Genomic DNA, 13,366 nt, shown 5'->3' on the forward strand with positions numbered 1-13,366 from the left:
ATCCACTTGGTACGGCTGAATGGAAAATAAGGTTTAAATTGTTAAAAAGCGCACACCCCAACAGCTGAACCAGCCTTGCTTGATCTTACGGTTTCTTTGGGCACTAGACTAGCGCTTCAACTAACTAAGATGTCGAAACGGACTTTTGGAGTTTCAATGACGAAGTGTTGCCAAGTCCGAAGAAGTTTAAACGTCATATTTTGGGCATTTTTTTTCCAGATGGATCGTTGTTTTGTACATTCTTTTAAACATGGCCGAGCTTCGAAATTCCTTGCAAATGAGAAAGTTTTGCTCTTTTTGCTGTATTTAAATTCTTTTGATTTAAAGAGAAGATAATCGTATTAGCGAAAGTTGCAGACGAAATGACCATATCGGTAACCTGTGTGATCTGTTCTACCCAAAGCAGTTGTATCGAAAACAACGGAGTTGATTCAATCAAAATTTTGAAGGCTTTGTCTACAACGTGCCAGCACCGTGCTGTGATGAAAGATTGAAAATCAATTTTTTTTACAATACTATCGTTTTAATTTTTTGTTTGCATTGCTCAAGGATAAAAGTTTGACTTGGCCAGACACAGTTTTTTTATGCTTTGATTCAGACCAAACTCAGACGAAGGTCTCATATCTTGTTTTGTTTTCAAGCCTTTGCTCAACCACAGTTTTTTCTTTTTTCTTGTTCATCAGACATGACAATCACCGCAAAAGAATGTGAGTAAATTATGAAGAAAACGTACAGTTTCTGACAAAAACTGACTGTTGCTTCTTAATTGGTAGGGCTGAATTTATGACCAACTTTAACAAATGTTCCACAATTCAGAGTTACTGTGGGTAGAGCGTTTGAAATTTTATTATTGTTCAACAATACTGTATTTGTTTTTAGAACATTCTCATTGCTGTTGGATTAAAATTTGAGTTGAATTGCAATTTTATCGGATGATTTACATTTTGTATATGAGAGAGACTGACGAGCCTCTTCAGAGTCAAAAACATGAAAATATAGGAAATTTAACCACTGGGGTAATTGCGGTTGAGTGATAGTGTGACAAAATGGTCTTTTGAAAAACAGGTTGTTGAAATTGTACATTAAATTATTTTCCAGATAAAAATTCCTATTCGTGCTTTTTACGGTCAACATCTAACATAAAATATTCATCATAGAAAGTCGTGCTCACTTTCATAGCAATTTTCCCCTGTCGCACCACCATGCAAATACACAGGCAGTAAAAGAGCCCTTTTTGCATTGATTGGACTATGCCAGGGGTGGGCAAAGTTGTTCAAAGAAAGAGCCGCTCGCGGATAAACCATAAACACCAGCGAGCCGCAAAATCAGTTGACATAACATAACAGCAATAAAAACACAACGATTGTTTATCCATATGAGTTTTGTACTTGACTCACTAATCTCTGAAAATTTGGACGATAAGTTGTTAATGCTGTGCGAATTAATTCTTCCAAGTGTTCGTTTGTCAAGGTTGCTCGATGTTTTGATTTTACAAAGTTATAAATTTTTGTAAAAATAAATAAGTAAGTTCTGGTACTACTTCTAAGCTTTAACTAATCGCTGCTTATAGCGACTTTACTAAACTTCCAATTGTTGCTGACTGAACGCAAAATGACCCAGGAGAAGCACAATGTTGCTTTGCAAAGTCACAATTCTATTGTTTAACAATGGCTACAGTAAAAGAGAGACTCTTTTTTGATGTTTGTGTTGTATTGGCCGCAAATTAGACTTTGAAGACAGTGTAGGCTAAGTCACAAATTTTTATTTATACCAACCGATTTTTGCGCCCCTATCAATGTGGCGCCCATGGCTCGAGCCATACCTGCTATACCCTAGGTACGCCACTGCTTGGTTGACAGTCCGAGATAATATGTTTATGAAGTATAATCTTAATTTTTTTGTAATATTACGATTCAATACAAGAGCCACAAAAAATATGTTGAAGAGCCGCATGCGGCTCGCGAGCCGCAGTTTGCCCACCGTTGGACTATGCAGTCGTTGAATCGCTGCAAGAAAGACTGATTTACAGTACTGGCTGGATCGGCCTCCGGTGTCCACTGTTTCTAGCGATCGAGATTTGAGTCTTGTTTGTGTATTTATGTCGGTCTTTCTCAGCAATTTGTCGTCTTGTCTACAATGAAATCACCGTTCAAGTGAAGGTGATATGTTTTGTTCATGACTTCGTTGAGTGTTTGGCTTCACAAGTAGGAACAAGCTTCCTCGCGTATCTAGATGTCGCAACACGGAAACCAGTCGCAATTTACAGGTACCATATTGTCTGTGCAACCCCTCTTTTCTTGGCGCATAGTTCATGAAAACTCTTTTTTTGTTAAAGCACTGAGAACTTGTGCAGCTGCATGGTAGCTTTACTTGTGTTAATTCAGTTGTTCCTATAATAAGACTTTTTGGTTTTTCACATTTTTTGTGCAGTTTTCCCCTCCCACATTTAAAAAGCATTTCGAAACAGAAACGTTAAACCTTTTAAGTGTTTTTTTTTGAAATTCTACTCAATTTTTGTTTTGCTGCCTCAGCCCATTATTTTATTCTTTGCTATAATTCTGCATTGCCATGACAATGACCGTCATGTCAGAAAACAGTGTCGATATCGCAGAATAGATATCGCGTATTTTCTGCTGTAGATCTGGCAATTACACATCATTGTATACTTTTCTACACTCATGTAATGCCACTGAGAATTCTCAAACCTCACTGATTTCTTGAAATTTTTTTGATTTTTTAAAATTGATTATTTGCGAAATCCATAAACAGCTTACTCGTGGATCAAGAAACTGTTCACACAATTTAGACAAGCAGCATCCACTTGAGTACTTTAAATATTGTTTCTACAAACCACTTAGAATACTTAAGTGGAGTCTTTGAGTAACACATTGCCTCTTCATAAGCCGGTTTTTGTGTTGTTTGATGCTTTTCAAACATTTGCAGAATTTTGCATCATATCAATGCAATTATACGTCTCATTAACATAACAAAGACACTACATTATCACACGACATGCTTGACATGTCCCAGACTCTTCCCATCACCGAAAGTTAAGAAATTATTTTTTCTACCAAAACAACAAGGAACTAATGGAAAATCTGATCAAAGCGTTCCATCGCCGTTGATGTGTTGTCGTTTCCAGGTAATAAAAGTTGCCAGTTTTGCATCGTTTCAGCGTTGCCAGTCGTTGAAAATTTGTAAAAATGGCAACTTTACTTCCTAGATTGTTTAGTTGGTTTTGAGTCAGTACAGTCCTCTTGTCCATAATGTAATTTGCGGTTGTGGGGTCCCAAAGCGTTGACATAGAAATGCAAGGATATTCTTTGGACTGTTTTTGAAGACCAATAGACCTCGTCAGGAGCTTCAAAAATTGTTTTTGATTTTATTCCAAATCCAGTCCAGTTTTTCTAACCTCACTTATGCCAATGTAACGTTGTGTAACGGAAAAACAGTGTTGACTGATGGAACATAATTTACCCAGTGTGTGGCATGATTTATGAATGTGTAATTTTACTTTGTAAAGTTAAAGTAACTAAACATTACTGCTCCAATTCACAACAATCCAAACAATGTTTATTTATTTATTTTTTTATTTCGATTATGTTGGTGTATTTTGTTTCTTTTTACATTGACTTCGTGCCCTTGGAAAGCACCACTGATGCAACATCTGCCTTGACTATGATAATGGAGAATTTGAGAAGAGGGCAAAACAAAAGATTCGAATTTTTACTCCGCCTAAATTTTATACTTCGTTCTGAATTTGTAAATTTTACTTTGCCTGTGTGGTAGTATGCAGTAACATAGCCCTTGATTTCTCTCATGATTATGAACAGTATACTGCTTCAGAGAGAAATACCTACGGCCCTCCTGAGGGCTATGGCGTACTGAACTGAGAAACATGGTCGTTGGATCTGCCATGTATTAAACAAGTCATTACCTGAAGTGACTCCTCGAAGAACTTGTTCGTGCATGATTGACGAAACGTCAGAACAAATGAAAATTATCACTTATGTCGGTGTGGACACACGAGGAAAAGAGATGAAGACCACAGAGAAAAATGGCAGGATTTACATCCACCATACGAAAGAAATATCAAGAATGATGCTTCAATTTGTCCATGGATGAAATCAGAGAAGATGCATTTGAAATAAAAGTACAGTAGGTGTTGAGGAAGCAAATCAGAGATCTAAATGGAGGAGGAAAATCTACGACGACCCTCTGTGAAAAAGAAAACACAATTTATTGTCGGATAATTGACGCAACTGATTTGTTGTTGAAGTTGTCCTGTCGTTCGAAAAGATTTACACTATCCATGCCGTTAATTTTCCTGTTTTCCGTCTAAATTTGTTACCACAGAGCTTAAATGTTAGCAATATTTTACTAACATTCTTTTACAATCTCTCTGTGAAAACCGAGTCTGCTTCGGGTGCTTTCACTGTTTCAAACTCCTACGCAAATTTCAGCAAAGAACGTTAACTGTGCTCTTTTTCTTGACATAAACGCGATAACATAAGATTTTAAATTTTATCTTGTAATCAAGAAGACCTTCCCTCAAAATTAACGGTTTATAGCAACGGAAAGAAGATGTAGTTAGCCCGTTCGTGCATGTGGCAATTTTATGTGGATGTTAACAGTAGTTTGTTTTTGCATAGGGGTAGTCTATAGCATGCAAATTCGTTTGTAGACAGAGCATGCATCCAGTCAAAGTCCTTTATCTTGGTCGAATTCTTATTGTCAAACTTGTTGTTGTTTTTCAACATCATTACAACTCCAAGTTGTTTTTTATTCTCGGTCACGTTGTTTGAGTTAAAGATATTAATGAAACCTGCTTGTTGTAGTAGAACACTTTGTCATTTATTGCATTATATATTGTTGGTGCAAGATATCTGTTTTTAGATTACACAAACCAAAGAGAATTTCTTTCTCATTGTTCCAACAAACTACATATTATTGATACTTACGTTTTTTTTCTTGACGTTTCTTGGTTAAGTGCCTTGCAGAAACAGTGGTAGGAGTGAAACTGTGGTAGTTGTGTCAGTTCATGTGCCCTATTTGATGTGCAGTGCGTATCATCTTTGAAATTGCTACAAATTTGCTTCGCAAGTTGGCTTACAGTATTGTAACATGGGATGTTTGCTCGCACATTCCAACACCTCTACTTTATGTAGCTTGGTAATTAGCATAGATTCCGTCAGTGGAAGTTTTTTGCAAAATGACAGCATAAAAATTATTGTACTTGTCGGTACTGTGCTTAACTTAGGTCTTGTGGGCTTGCTAGCTAAAGGTAAGTGTCTTCCCATCTAAACAACTACTGCATTTGATCACGTTATGAAAACTCACAGAACAGTGAAAAATTGATTTTTGCTTTGTGCTTGTTCTACAAGTAAATCATCTTAAAAGATTAATGGTTTAAAGCTTCCAACATAAGGTTAAAGCTGCTCGAATGTGTGAGGCCCTCAGGAAGCTTGAGGTTAAACCGATATGAAATGAGCGTTATAGTTTATCTTTTGTTTAGTCTGTGGCACTTGAAGTGATTTGATAAAGTAAAAAATGTGCAAAATACCTTTAACTCCTTTGCAGAATGTATTGGCTTGTGACGTCATGGATTATTGTACATTGTGAATTTTAAAGCTGCCCGCAACCACGAAAAACCACAAAGTACTGGAGGGGATAGATATCTATGATTTTTTAAAATACTTAGGCTTGATAGCAAACACGTGAATAAACTGAGTTTCAAACACTTTGAGGTTGAATAAAAGATATCTTTGTCCGGCTCTTAAATGAAAGAAACTTTCTGTGGAAATCTAAACTACTTTATTACAATCAGCAATTACAGTAATTACAATCAATGACATTTTGCAGTGACAGCAAAATATCATCAGATCCCTGTAAGATCCAATACTACTTGACGAACTTCTCCAGAAAAAAGCGTGATCAAATTAAATTAACCCCATGAGTCTAACCACATAATCTACTACGTCCGTGGTCAAAAGAATCTTACACAATTAAAATTGTGTTATAATGCATGTTATTGGCTGTTATATCAGAATCATTGGCTACCAGTTTTTCATTTTGGTTGATACATTTTAGTCCTTTTCAACCTTAGTTGACTTACAACCCACCTGTGCTGGCAATTGCAATTTGGAAATGGCTGGCGAGCCTTCTGTTGAGGCACACCGCAGTAAATTTTCTTTAAAAAGCTGCAAAAATTCTGACAAAATTTGCCGTTCTACTTGAACGAAGTTAAGCAACTCGAAGAAGTCAGTGGATGAAATGAATTAATTTTTAACAGAAGCGCAACTACATGTGCACAAATGTAAAGCAAATCCGCATTGTATTTCCATAATAAGTCCTCTAAATTCTCAAAAGCTTTTCATGACTGACTGCTTGTAAGCAGCGAGTAAGCAGCCTGCTTTTGTGGTGAGATTTAGCTTTGCAAAATACCGGCATTGATGCGTATGTCAAGGTCCCAAGTAGCTATGGGGTTAACTCAATGCTGTCTATGTTCACTCAAGCATGCTGCTTTAAATGATTGACAGATATGATATATTTGCTTATCCTCAAGTATGACGCAATTGCTCATTTGGTTGAGTGACCTCATCTGAATACATTGATATTCAAAACTGTAGCTTAAAAATGTAACGTTAGCAGTTTCAATCTCTTCTTACAATCGTCCAAGGCATAAGTTACTGATATTTTCTTGCCTCTTTTAACATCCTTTCTATTTCTGCCATGCAGCAAAATGACCATCATCGATCAAATAACCTAGGAACGTCACTGAAGCGTATTTCATTACAACTTGCTCATTTTACCACCTTTCGTGTCTATGGCACGCGCTTAGCAGGCAAAGGTGATTTAGCCGACTGCGATTTCGTCTCTAATGTCTTGGATTTTACGCTTGAGCCAGCTGGGTCCACTTCGTTATGCTGCATTCTGTAACCAAGACACAAAAGAGTTACTGTGCAGTCAAGAGATTTCTCATGCTCAGATCAGCTTTTGTAACTTTCCCGCCCTTGTTATTCTAGTTTGTTATCAGTATGGATGGGTAGTTAGAGGTTATTGGGTTCATATTCATTTGACAGCTAAGCAACAGATTTTGTAACTATTCATAGCTTTATATTGTAGAATGTTATAAACCTGAAGTTAAATGTAGAGATTTTTTTAACAACGTGATGGATTTTGAATGATGTTAGTTTTAAGTGGTTTTCATGTCTGAATGCAACCCGTAGAAAGCTTGAGTTTTCTCACAAATATGTCAGCTTTTTACTGTAAGCTTGAATAGTTATTGTGTGCTTATGTGAAGCGTAGGTAAAGCTATACGATACCATAATCAAATTAACTTTGATCTTCTGACGCGGGTATTTGCAGGCACTTGAAGTCCGTTTGCGGGGGGCGAAGCCACAGCCGTTATTATTTTGTTGACAACAACAATGAATAGATTGGTCAATATTTGTAAGGACGTTTTGTGGTGATGAAAAACGCCTGAAAAGAATAAAGATACTTCAGCGCAATGAGGAAATAGATCATGTGTTGGTAGCTGGGGTTTCATCTTTAAAAGGCAAAATTTTCATTCAATAACATGCGTGACATAGTTTTTGCGCACATGCATAGAATGTTCAACGATGGTGCTATATGTTAGTGATGGAATGTCCAAGTAGATACAGCGCCTGACATCTGTTTATGCCACCCTAGTTCTCCCCCCCCCCCCCCCCGGGAAAGGTGTTTGAGTGGATAAGTCTGACCTAGTCATTAATGTAAAGTATAGTATCATAACTTACTACATATTCTCGTTGCTGACGCCCTGCATGATCGGACGCGCTCACGTTGTCTGTGGACAAAACTACACGTCAGCACAATCAGAAAGTTGTGATGCTGTGGTCAATTGAAACTTATTTGTGGCGCTATACGTGATAAATAACATTTTTTCTGTTTCTAAGTCGCTTTCAAAAATTATTTTAAAACTTTTGCACATTACCTGTCTCTTTTTGGCGAACTCTGTACCCAGCTTTTTTTCATCCATGTAATTACAGGCAGCAGGACTTTTCTAATTTATGATCAATTGCATTCAACCAATCACCTCCAGTCGTAATTGCTTTGTCAAAGAGCTACCGCTTTGTCGGTTGATCATTGTTTGCCTTGTCAAAGCAGCTTTGGTTTGACTTGATGGATCGTTTGATTTGAAGGTAAACCAGTGGCGGCCAATAACTGGTTTTCCAGTTTTTAAAGATTTGCTAATCGTGATTTCCATACATCTCTTTTGTTAAATCAACGCACTTGGACATATTTATTTTATTTTTTATCAAACTGCCTTTACTAGTCAGGAGTAGGGGTGCTATTTTACTTTTTTACAATAGAGCAGTAAGTGGCCTTGGTGGACGGTATGCTGCAAGGCTGACTCGATTTAAAACGCATGCAAATCGTTGCTTGCTTTTGGTTGGAACCGTAGTTGTCGAAAATTTGCTAGTTTAACGTAATTGCTTTCTACCGAAGCATATATCTTTTTAGTTAAGTTCTATGCTACATTCGAAGTTAGCAAGATGTTGAACTTAAAAGCCAATAATTTAATATATTATGTTGTATGTTTGAAACGCATTAATACTTCATAGTTAAATCAACATTTCTTGCACAATTTCATGACATTTGTCATTGTCATTTCATATTTACCTTTCGTAGGTGGGCTCACAGCATAACCTTAAACGCTGCTATTTGAAGTCATTTCTAGTGTACAGCTCTCATGACTGTTGAAATGTGATACTTTCTTGTAGTTTTTCGTTGGTTTGTTTTGGAAAATTAACCGCAAATGAAATTTCTCTTAACACCAAATACTGTGCGTTGGCTGCACAAATTGTCCCACGAAACATAGTGAATTTCTGTCAGCAAAAAATGATTTTGTTACTTTGAAATTGAAGCTTTTTAGATTGTTTAAACCAGCGTTGACGCTTCAATACACAGTTTAACCAGTATTTCTGAACAGTCGATTTCTATATCGTTTCGTTTCTCAGTTTATAGCGATTTAAAATGCATGTGAGTGACGGAAAACTTAAAGCTTGCTTTTAATTTTAAAATTTGTTAAAAGCGTTCGAAACAAATTACTTCAAAATGAAATTTTACTTTGAAGCAAATACCTTTTGTCGTAATTTCGTCTCGTTGTGAGGTCGAAACGCACAAGAATTTTATAACGCACAAAAAGGTCAACAAATGGTCAAATTCAAAAGGAATTAGGTCACGTTCTTAAAATGCAAACAATAACAAAATTTTGCTTCGATTAAAACGTCCTTGGTTTCATTCGTTTTATTTCCATTGTTTCTTCAGTGAAGAATTTCGTTGGCCCAAGTTATTTTGCCGACTACTTATAATATTAATGGTTAGGCCGTTTTTTTTGCTATCCTGTAGCATTTTTTCATACATTCAAACTACTTTTTTGCGTTTTAGAATCAGTAATACAATGAATCACAACGAAGTGCAAGGGCAAAGTTTTTATTAAAAAAAAAGATTTCGAAACTCCGTTGTTGTTGAGAGCTGTGTGGTTCAATGAAAAACTCATGCCGGTACAGCCATTTGTTATTATACAATTGTTTCTTTATTTTGTTACCTGCTCATTTTCATCACCAACAATCTGTTTGATGTTTGCAACTAAGCTGCACTTAAGTAATAGGCGTGAAATTGAGCAACTTCTTTGTTAGGTCAAGTCGAACATGCAAAGACCAAAGATAAACACGCAAAGATAACAATTTTAGGACAGAGGCTAATGTTGCCGCCATGTTAAAGCAAAGCTCCCATACACTAGCGCTTGATCAAAGCAAAAAATTTGAATGAAAGCGTTGACGCCTTTTTTCAAACAGCTAGCGAATGCAGTAGTTATGTGCCTTTAGAAATGCAAACGGAAAAGGGTCAGACAAAAGCCCTGCGAAACTGTTCTTTAGCAAGTGTTCGCCAATTTGAAGTTGGGCGACAAACGCTAATTAATTGCTGTGTTCCGTTGCTTGGAGATAAATAGAGAATAGTTTTTGTAAAAGACTAACAAGATTTTTTCTTATCACCATGATGCTAAATGGTTGCTGTGGCTATGTGCATTCCAAACTCTCGAAAACGCTTCCAGTTACTACAACTTATCGTTACACTGTGCAGTTTGCTTATTCTGGACAAAAATGTTCAAGATTAACACTCGAAAACGTTTGGGTAGTGCTGCACTGTTGGATAACAACCCACGGTCGGAACGCTGCATAACAATGGATTGAATTCATGAATTTATTGGAGTTACTGTTTTCTTACTTAACTAGTAAGGTTTTCGAATCATTTATTTTATTTCGAAACAAATTTTTTTAAAAGATTTCCATTCGAAATAAAACGAAACGAGAGAATTTGTGTCAAAACATAACATAACTAAATTTTCAGAAACGCATATAATGCAGGGTGTTCATAAATCCTGTTACTATTTCAAATCAACGTATTGTTTCGAATTCACAACGAAATGAAATGAAACCAATCCAAGACCACGCATTAAACGAAATGAGATATTTCTGCTTCCAACACTTCCTTTCCAATTTACTGCATAAGCCACTGCATGACCTACTTTTATTGCTAAGTGCTGTGCCACGTTTTACCGCATGACATCATTCAAATTACCTCTATTGCAGCGCCCCAGACAGCAAACCCGTCATTTTTTACGTCGATTCAATGTCTGCTAACGTTGAATCCATATAAAAAACGACTGTTTTGCTGTCTGGGGATAAACTAAAAAAGTCACGATGAAGTTTACTAAGCAAATATTTTTCCGGTGCAACATGCATTTCTCATCCTAGGCGAAGCTGTGAAAACCGCAATCACAGATGTTCAAGCTAGACATTGGCTTCAGTGTGGATATAATCAATTATATATAGTTTGAAAAAAATACTCGCGGGCATGACTGGTAGGAACCGTCATCCCGCTCCGGCAAACTAAATCATTTAAAAAACTGTTTCCCTTGTTAGCCAAACTAAGGAGAGAAGCTGACTCGAAGACTATGTCACTTTGCTGCTTCCTGTCGTCTGTTGTATCGCATCTGTGATCGCAGTGTAGCCTACTGTATGTTATCGCAATGGTCGCAAATAAAAGCATGATTATTATTATTATTATGGCAATATTTATGTCAAATACGGAACTATTACAAAAATGTGGCTATTGCACCCATCTAAACCCCTGCTAGTGGCACTTTGGCAGTGGACCCAGGCTGCAAAAACATCGCAAATTTGGGCAAACGTGTCCATTGGGCAAACGTGCAAACGGCAAAGGCAAAACGTGTCCATTATGCTAAATTTTCAGAAACTCATATAATATAATACAAGGTGTTCATAAAGTCCTGTTCCAATTTCAAATCAACCTATCGTTTCGAATTCGCAACGAAATGAAACCGATCCAAGACCAAGAATTAAACGAAATGAGATATTTCTGCTTCCAAGAATTCCTTTCCTCTTTACTACATAAGCCACTTGTGTAAAAACATTCAGCCACAATTTCGTTAACAGTAATGACCTACGTTTATTGCTAAGTGCTGTTCCACGTTTTACCGTATGAGGGGAAAGCCGTGTAATATGAACTGCTGTGTATTATGAACCCCCTGTTGTTTTCAGAAAACGTGGCAATAAAAATGTTTAACTTTTAACAGCTTGAATTAAGTAAGTTTGCTGGTCATTCGACCGGAAATGTTCTTGTTGAAAGTTGGCGCGTTGCTGAAGTTTTGGGGGTATGCAGATTTAAAGCTTGTGTGATATTATTTTGCAGATGGAGAAATTGTTGTTTTTTTATCAGTATATCAATGGACTTGTAATTTTTTGATTAATATACCCTCAAATAAACTTGATGATGGAAATCACAACAAGTTTTGTTTAAAAAATGCATTATTTAGTTGATTATCAGCATTTTAACTGGAATCACCACAAGTGTGTAACATGAACCCTAGCTGAATGTGTAATATGAACCCAGGTTCATATTATCAAGTGCTTTATGATGGTGTAATGAATTTTTGTAAACTGGGGTTCTGTAAACTGGGGTGCTTCTGGGTTCTGTAAACTGGGTTCAGACTTCAATTTCACCAGCATTTTCAATGCAGTGCATGTCATTCGATTAATGTTGCTTATCTTTTTGTGAATTTCATGCTTACATTTAAAAAGTAGTGCATGTTTACTAAAATTGGTGTAAATTATTTGAAAACCTTATGGTAATAAATTTTGTTATGCTGCACATGTAATGTGGCTTGCTTTAGTGCAGTTTTTGTGTAGTCAATCTACCTCTATTCAGCAATGATTCAAAGCGGTTCATATTACACATCACAGGGGTTCATATTACACAGAGGGTTGTGTAATATGAACTCTTTTGGTAAATTAAGAAAATTGAAATAACTTTTTTATTGCAAAATATCACATGCTAATATATTGATGGGGAATAGGTATGCATGTTAGCTTGCTGTTCTGTAAATATTGTCCATATTTTCATTGAAGTTGTGAAATTAGGAAGGTTTATTGTTAGGGGGTTCATAATACACGGCTTTCCCCGACATCATTCAAATTACCTCCATTGCAGCGCCCCAGTCAGCAAATCCGTCATTTTTTACGTCGATTCAATGTCTGCGAACGTTGAATCCATATAAAAAACGACTGATTTGCTGTCTGGGGTTAAACTAAAAAAGTCACGATGAAGTTTACTAAGCAAATAATTTTCCGGTGCAACATGCATTTCTCATCCTAGGCGAAGCTGTGAAAACCGCAATCACAGATGTTCAAGCTGGACATTGGCTTCAGTGTGGATATAATCAACTATATATAGTTTGAAAAAAATACTTGCGGGCATGACTGGTAGGAACCGTCATCCCGCTCCGGCAAACTAAATCATTTAAAAAACTGTTTCCCTTGTTAGTCTTCGAGTCAGCTTCTCTCCTTAGTTTGGCTATGTCACTTTGCTGCTTCCTGTCGTCTGTTGTATCGCATCTGTGATCGCAGTGTAGCCTACTGTATGTTATCGCAATGGTCGCAAATAAAAGCATGATTATTATTATTATTATGGCAATATTTATGTCAAATACGGAACTATTACAAAAATGTGGCTATTGCACCCATCTAAACCCCTGCTAGTGGCACTTTGGCAGTGGACCCAGGCTGCAAAAACATCGCAAATTTGAGCAAACGTGTCCATTGTCTAGTTATTTGGGCAAATTGTAAAAAATCGCTAAATGTTGCGTTTGAAAAAATATACAGTATTTGCTTAGACAAAATTTGAGCACATTTTGTTCGCACCCCCAAAATGTTTTACTCTTCTACGGCTATGGTAAACGGCATAACTCGTCTGTCAACACACATTTTTTTATAGATTTACAGAACTTTAATATAGATTT

Source organism: Aplidium turbinatum, chromosome 4, assembly GCF_918807975.1.
Source record: "Aplidium turbinatum chromosome 4, kaAplTurb1.1, whole genome shotgun sequence".
In the NCBI taxonomy this organism is placed as follows: domain Eukaryota; kingdom Metazoa; phylum Chordata; class Ascidiacea; order Aplousobranchia; family Polyclinidae; genus Aplidium; species Aplidium turbinatum.